The 7,101-nt window shown below is 40.5% G+C and overlaps 1 protein-coding gene across 1 annotated transcript in view; it reads left to right on the top strand.

The window, feature by feature from the left end:
- Nucleotides 1–6,596: 6,596 nt before the first annotated feature.
- LOC106812979 (crooked neck-like protein 1) overlaps nucleotides 6,597–7,101 on the top strand; it is a 29,880-nt gene continuing 29,375 nt past the window's right edge. The window contains exon 1 of the mRNA XM_014817015.1: nucleotides 6,597–6,684. The gene's annotated coding sequence lies outside the window, so the exon portion shown is untranslated. The remainder of the gene's footprint in view (nucleotides 6,685–7,101) is intronic.

The following is a 7,101-nucleotide window of genomic DNA, read 5'->3' as shown; positions in this document are numbered from 1 at the left end:
GGAGTGAAGGTGGCGAATGGGTACCAGTCTATACGTAGTGTTCCGGATTTAGGGGGCGAAGGATACGTACCGGAGTGAAGGTGGCGAATGGGTACCAGTCTATACGTAGTGTTCCGGATTTAGGGGGCGAAGGATACGTACCGGAGTGAAGGTGGCGAATGGGTACCAGTCTATACGTAGTGTTCCGGATTTAGGGGGCGAAGGATACGTACCGGAGTGAAGGTGGCGAACGGGTACCAGTCTATACGTAGTGTTCCGGATTTAGGGGGTTCTCCAAGGCAGGAAAACCCGCAAAAAGCCCGCGAAAGGGGGGTTCAGAAATGTTGGCAGTCCTGAGATAGGGAGGTGCTTTCAAAGGGAGGGAACGAGCATATGCGTACCCTAAATGACACTGAGTGGGGGGGGGCCGGGGGACACTTATATATATAGCAGGTAGGAAAGCGTGATCGCAAAATTCGCTCGACGCTCGCTTGATTTCACACTTTCACAGCACGAATACACATCCAACAGCTGCCATCTTTGTTTATATGTCAAGAACAGTGTTCATTTGTTATAAAAACATACTGTCTCTGTTCGCAACCGGGCTGTGTCACGCGAAATCACACAAAGACTGACGAAATTCTCGCGTTCGCGAACCTTGCCCAGTAACGAAATGGCTGCAAGTATAGAGCTATATAGACTGGGACTCGCTCCTACCTCGATTACCCATCGAGTGACTAAGCTAAGCCGAGAGGTGGGAGCGAGTGCCAGTCTATGGGCTATAGACGGCACGCAGGTGGCACACTGCTTTCCAACTCCCGTACGAGCCTTGCCATTGGAACGTTGCAAAGCAGCGTTGCGGCGCAAGAATGAGGTCACGAAGAGCGCCGGTAGGTGCTTCCTGATTCTGACAGCCATTTACATTACTGGGCAAGGTTCGCGAATGCGAGAATTTTGTCAGTCTTCGTGTGATTTCGCGTGACACAGCTCGGTTACGAACAGAGACACTATGTTTTTATAACAAGTGAACACTGTTCTTGACGTAGAAACAAAGATGGCAGCTGTTGGATGTGTATTCGTGCTGTGAAAGTGTGAAATCCAGCAAGCGTCGAGCGAATTTTGCGATCACGCTTTCCTACCTGCTATATATATAAGTGTCAGTGTGCACACTGCAGCCGCGTGAGGAATGGCGGCAGTCAGTGTTTGTTGCACATAGGATTTGGACGAAATTTACAGGAAACTGTCGGCAATAATAGGTGAAAGAGAGTATAGAAACATTTGAAAGAATTTGGTAATAAATAGATTTCGTATTTATTTAGCATTATATTTTATTGAAATGCTTCAAGTGCCTGTAGCTACAGCATCATCAAGCAACAACCAGTGTCATTGCTTTTTTGGACCCCCGTTACTGCCTGTAATAGTATGTTCTCTATTTAACGTCATCCGTTGTTCTTTTACGTCTTCTTCACCACTACACTCTACAGGCTACAGCAGGCAGGCCCACCATTTTTTACGCGTAGGCCTACATCAGGACTCTCACCGGCACTTGGAACGTCTCAATAAAAAAAATGTAAACATGAAATGTATTTACTACCAAAGTCTTAATGTTTCTCTACTCCATTTCACCTATAATCACCTGTAAATCACTAAATGCTGGTCAAATGCTCATCTGCAACACACAAGTACACCGCACGCCCACGCTGTGCACAAACAACATGAATAAGGGAGCAGGTAGGAAAGCTTGATCGCTAAATTTGCTCGACGCTCGTTTCATTTCACACCTTCAAAGCACGAATACACATCCAACAGCTTCCATCTTGGTATCTATGTGTACATAAATGTTTACTTGTTTGTATTATAACTCTGCCCTTTGTACTTACCGACTCCCGCCAGAGATATCTCGTGAAATCCTGCAGGAAATGTTCTCTCCGTGAAAATGTAAAGAGAGTGTAAAGAGGACGTATCATTCGAAAATCCCTAACGGCGCTGCTTTCTATCGATCACTGTAGTCGTGTGTGTGTGACGTCATGCTCGCGCGCATTATGCTTGGCTTGGCGGGCCTCGAAACGGAGGCTCGGAGGCCGGCAGCAGCTCATCCCGGCATGCAATGCGCCGCCATTACTCATGTATAAACAGACATCTCGTCCTCTTTACACACTCTTTACATTTTCACGGAGAGAACATTTCCTGCAGGATTTCACGAGATATCTCTGGCGGAAGTTGGTAAGGACAAAGGGCAGAGTTATAATTCGAACAAGTGAACACATAGATACCAAGATGGAAGCTGTTGGATGTGTATTCGTGCTGTGAAGGTGTGAAATGAAGCGAGTGTCGAGCAAATTTTTTGATCACGCTTTCCCACCTGCTCTCTTATTCATGTTGTTTGTGCACAGCGCGGGCGTGTGGTGTACTTGTGTGTTGCAGATGAGCATTTGACTGGCATTTACAGGTGATTATATGTGAAATAGAGTAGAGAAACATTAAGACTTTGGTAGTAAATACATTTCGTGTTTACATTTTTTTATTTATTGAGACGTTCCAAGTGCCTGTGAGGGCTCTAGTCTATGTCTATAAGTACACGGTCCCTAATCATCCACTAATGTGAAAGGCCAGGGGGCCATTGTCAGAAACAAAATTTGTGTTAACATTGGTCTTAACATTAACTTCCACTCGTAAACCGTTGACAGTAACATCGTAATGTTACGAGAACGAAAAATCCTCGGAAATTTTCTCCTAACATTACGAGAGCCCAGACCCTCTCGTAACTTTAATATTAAGATGAAAATAACACATTTAGACTAAGAATTACAATTGTAGTGATATTAGATTGTATATTTATGAGTAATAATACTAATATGTGTGTTTTTCTTGAAAAACACGTCACAAACATTAATTATCTACCGTTCGTAAAACATAGAGTTGGGTACCGCGAAATTTTTTGTACCGCAGTATTTTACCAAAGTACCAGGGTATTACCGCGGTGTACCGCAATTTCAAGAACAGGTCAGAGGAATGTAACTCAAAGGTCAAAGACTTGTGGCGGGCTTTAGTGAAGCGCGCTACGCGCTCGTGATCGATCGCACCCTGTTCTCCCATCAAAGGCACCGCTGCCGCGCTCATAGAAAAACGCCTGGCAGTCGCCGCGTCGCGTTATTCTTGTAATCCGCTATATCTTGTAATTCCTTTGGAACAAACATGAGCGAGAGTAGGAGTGTCGTACGGCTAGAACCAGTCTGAAGTAATGAAGTATGTACAAATAAAACAGCACAGACTATCTACTAGGCATATAGAATAGGTGCTGGAGATACGCGAATATAGCGTGAATGGTGTCGATCGACGGAGATAAATTTATTTATAAAGCTATGCAATGACGAGGAAGTGAAATAAAATTGATGTGATAAAAATAGCTAAAAAAAGCCGGTACACCACTACACCACTACACCACACAAAGTACCGCGGTACGTACCGGTACAGGTCACGTACCACGGTATACCGGTAATACCGCGCACCTCTAGTAAAACAAAACAAAACATTTACAAATGGCGTATGGCATTTGTTCTCTTGTTTTAAATACTCTGCACTGACCACGACTCTTGCATCTCGTGTTACAGTGTGAGAATTTGTCTTGTTGTGCAGAACAAATTCAAGACTGTGTCGTTTTTCATCAAATATTATTTATATGTGGTTAGCCATCATAATATATGCATAAATTACTGTGATGTTACAATAAATGTGTATGAATTTGAATTTTGTGATCGATTCTCATCCAATCAGAGCCTTGTGACATCAAATTATGAAGTTCCTGTTATCGTGAGTTTTCTAATACTTACACACTCTTTTTTGTAGTGGAAAATTTGTATGTTTACTTTTTTGTCAAGTGTTGACTTTATTTTCTCGTTTTGATAAATGAAGCATGCTGTATTTGCTAATGAATAAACTATCAAAATTTACCTGTTCATCTCATTTTTATTCCTCCTTAAATCTGAATTATAAAAGTACTGCCAAAGAATCCATAAAATCCACAAATCTGGACCGACCCATTTCCCGAGCAGGCCGGATTTTTGGAGTTCTACTTTATTCAGTAATACTATAATTACTGCGGTGATCAATCAAGTTTAGCGGCGGTTTACTGTAGGTGTTACCAGGAGCTTACTCGTGTTTCGGAAGAAATGGTTTCCAAAACTGCGTTATCTGTGTGATGTCACATAATGCTTTTAATTTTTCTGAGATTGTTATTCTCTTAATGATACTAATGCTATTGCTTTTCTTGCACAGGTGAAGAATAAAACCCCTGCCGAAATACAAATAACGGCCGAGCAACTTCTTCGAGAAGCAAAAGAGCGAGACCTAGAGATCGTTCCTCCTGTAAGTTTTTGTTTATGTTTTAAAGGGATCCTTTACCATAAGTTCTCGGGTTATTTTCAGTTAATTTAGGTTAAAATTACGCTATATATAAAGTTTCATGGTTCAATCACCATTAGAAATGTTTTTTTTTAATGTTTTAAAACTATAGACTACAGTTTGATTACACCGACGGTGGCGCCACTCAAAGCGCACGATATGAAAAGTTGCGCAAAACGACTTTTCAGCCAAGGGCTACAGGCGAGGGTGGTTTGCTTATTTTATTATTTTAAAAGCCAATGGTTGTAATATCTTGATAAACGGAGCATATATAGTTTTCAGTTTATATTATGGATAAATGTTGTCCTATAAATGAACATGTAGTAATCGTTAATAGTTTCTAGGTATAAGTATTGCACTGTGGAATAGCCGTTCGTTCGTGTAGACGTGCAAAATATATTGGCAAGGATCGCGCAACTTTGCTTTCAGAACGGTGCGAGCACAGGTCGAGAGGGAGTTGAATAAATTGGGGCGTCGTTTTCAAATTTAGTTAGCGTTTGATCGTTATAATTAATTTATAATCAATTAAAATGTAGGTTATCTCGGTAAGAAGTAAGTGTGCAGGTATAGGACGATTTTGATTATACAGTAGTTGTATGCAGTAAAATCCTAGAGTCTAGTATCCCTTTAATGTTACCAGTCGTGTAATGAGCATAGTTATTGCTGTGTTGCTTAGAGACGAACCCATTGGTGTATAGTCTGAATTTTAATGTATTTAAACACCACTGACTTAGCTGAACACTAGCACCATCAATTGCTGGTTTTGTTTTCTTGGTGTGTATCAGTAGCATATGATGATTCTAACATTACAACATAAGTCCTAGTTTTTATTTTATTAATTTATATCGGCTTACATGTCATAACATGTGTACCACGTGTTTTTTTATTGCTGACTTGTGTTGAGTGACTGTTATTGCTTGATAGCGCTAGGGGGCGCGAGGCAGTAATGATCGTGAGATGCCAGGTAAGAGTAGCCGCTTACAAGGCTCAGTGGAAACGAGTGTGAGGTATGCATTAAAAAATCATTTGGAGTATTTCGGGATGAAGGAGGCGTTTACTTTTTCGGGAATTACAGAAGCATGTTGTCTATGGACGGATGGGGGAAGGCCGGGAAAGGGCATCCTGACAAATGTTTTTTTTTTACATTTAATAACCGTCTATGCCATTTTTTTGGGCAACTTACTTTCACCTAATGAACTGGTAAAGATTGAAAAGAAACAAGAATATATATATACAGGGCGCGAAATTAGCACCGGCCCACCGGCATATGCTGGCAAATTATTTGGAGGGCCGGTAACATTTGCAAAACACCGGCCCTCCGAGCCGGTGGTTTCAGCCCGTGTTAGCGAGTACCTACATTTTTATTTATAGCATTAATGAGCAAATAGACTACATTACTGTTTTACCTGAAGGATATCATGCCATAATTTATCAACATTTTACAAATTTGAAATCGAAAATGCAAGCGTGAAACGTGACATTGATTTTACAAACAAAATTTATGAGGGCTGTTAAATTAGGGCGAGGGCTGGTAAGAAATTGCTGTTACCAGCCCTCTGGGCCGGTGCAGAAAAATCTGAAATTCAAGAAATGTCAATTACACAATTAAGGCATGTCAGAAGATTTATGGAATGTCGCAAGCTAGTTTCAGCTTTGAAGGCATTTTAGACTCTTAAAGACTTAAAGGCCTGGGAAGAACCCTGTTCACCATAAACCACATTAGGATATTTTTATTGGGTATAAAATTGGCATGATTCTTTTAGTCTGACACCATCAGATTTTTTTCATGGATGAACTGATTTTGGTACCAACTCTAAAATTCTTTTAAACTCAATAAAACTTGTCAACTAAGGTTCCAGCTGTTAGAAAATTCCTGTTTTTGAATTACAGCTTATATTAGATTTATAAATTATAACAGTCTAAAAATAAATGGTATGAATAATAATGCCACGTTCAATCTCGTTTTCATTGCAAGATTAGAGTCAGATTGAATTCGTTCCTAAATTACCTTAAAAATAACAATTTGTTACAGTCTACCAGATTATAATAGCTAGTCATCTATACGATTAGAACATATCGAAGGGAAATTTTGGACCCTGTTGTTATACTGGACCGAAGACCACCAAGAAGTGAATGTTCAGACCATAAAAATAATGTGGTCTATTTGTTGATTTTTGACAGTTGCTAATGTTTTTGTTTTTGTTTCGATCAGGCATTTGAAGATGCAATTCGTAGAAATCGTTCCCTCGTCAGTAACTGGATCAAGTATGCACAATGGGAAGAAAGTCAACACGAAATTCAAAGGTAATAGTATCTATTAGTATCACAACTAAAAACATGTATACAAATGCATTGTTGATTAATATGAATCAAATATGCAACTAATTCTACATGTACTGGGTTGTGGAATTAATATAAAAATTTTATTTTTAAACCATGCTACCTGCACTTTAGTAGTGTACTACTCTAACCCGGATGTATCCCTGTGTAACCTGGTTATTTTGTAGCCTAACCTGGCTGTGTGCTAGTCTAAGCGGTACGTTTTCCAGTCTAGCCCGAATGCCTGCTAGTCTAATCAGGATGCCTTCCAGTCTATCCCACGTGCCTGCTAGTTTAACCTGTGTATGTGCTAGTCTAATTGGGGTGCTTTCCAGTCTATCCCAGGAGTCTGCTAACCTAACCTGTATGTCTGCTAGTCTAACCCGCATATCTGCTAGTCTA

Source organism: Priapulus caudatus, unplaced genomic scaffold, assembly GCF_000485595.1.
Source record: "Priapulus caudatus unplaced genomic scaffold, Priapulus_caudatus-5.0.1 Scaffold709, whole genome shotgun sequence".
Classification (NCBI taxonomy): Eukaryota; Metazoa; Priapulida; class Priapulimorpha; order Priapulimorphida; family Priapulidae; genus Priapulus; species Priapulus caudatus.
Note: the sequence above shows the minus strand (reverse complement) of the source record. Positions and strands in the feature narration are given on the sequence as shown.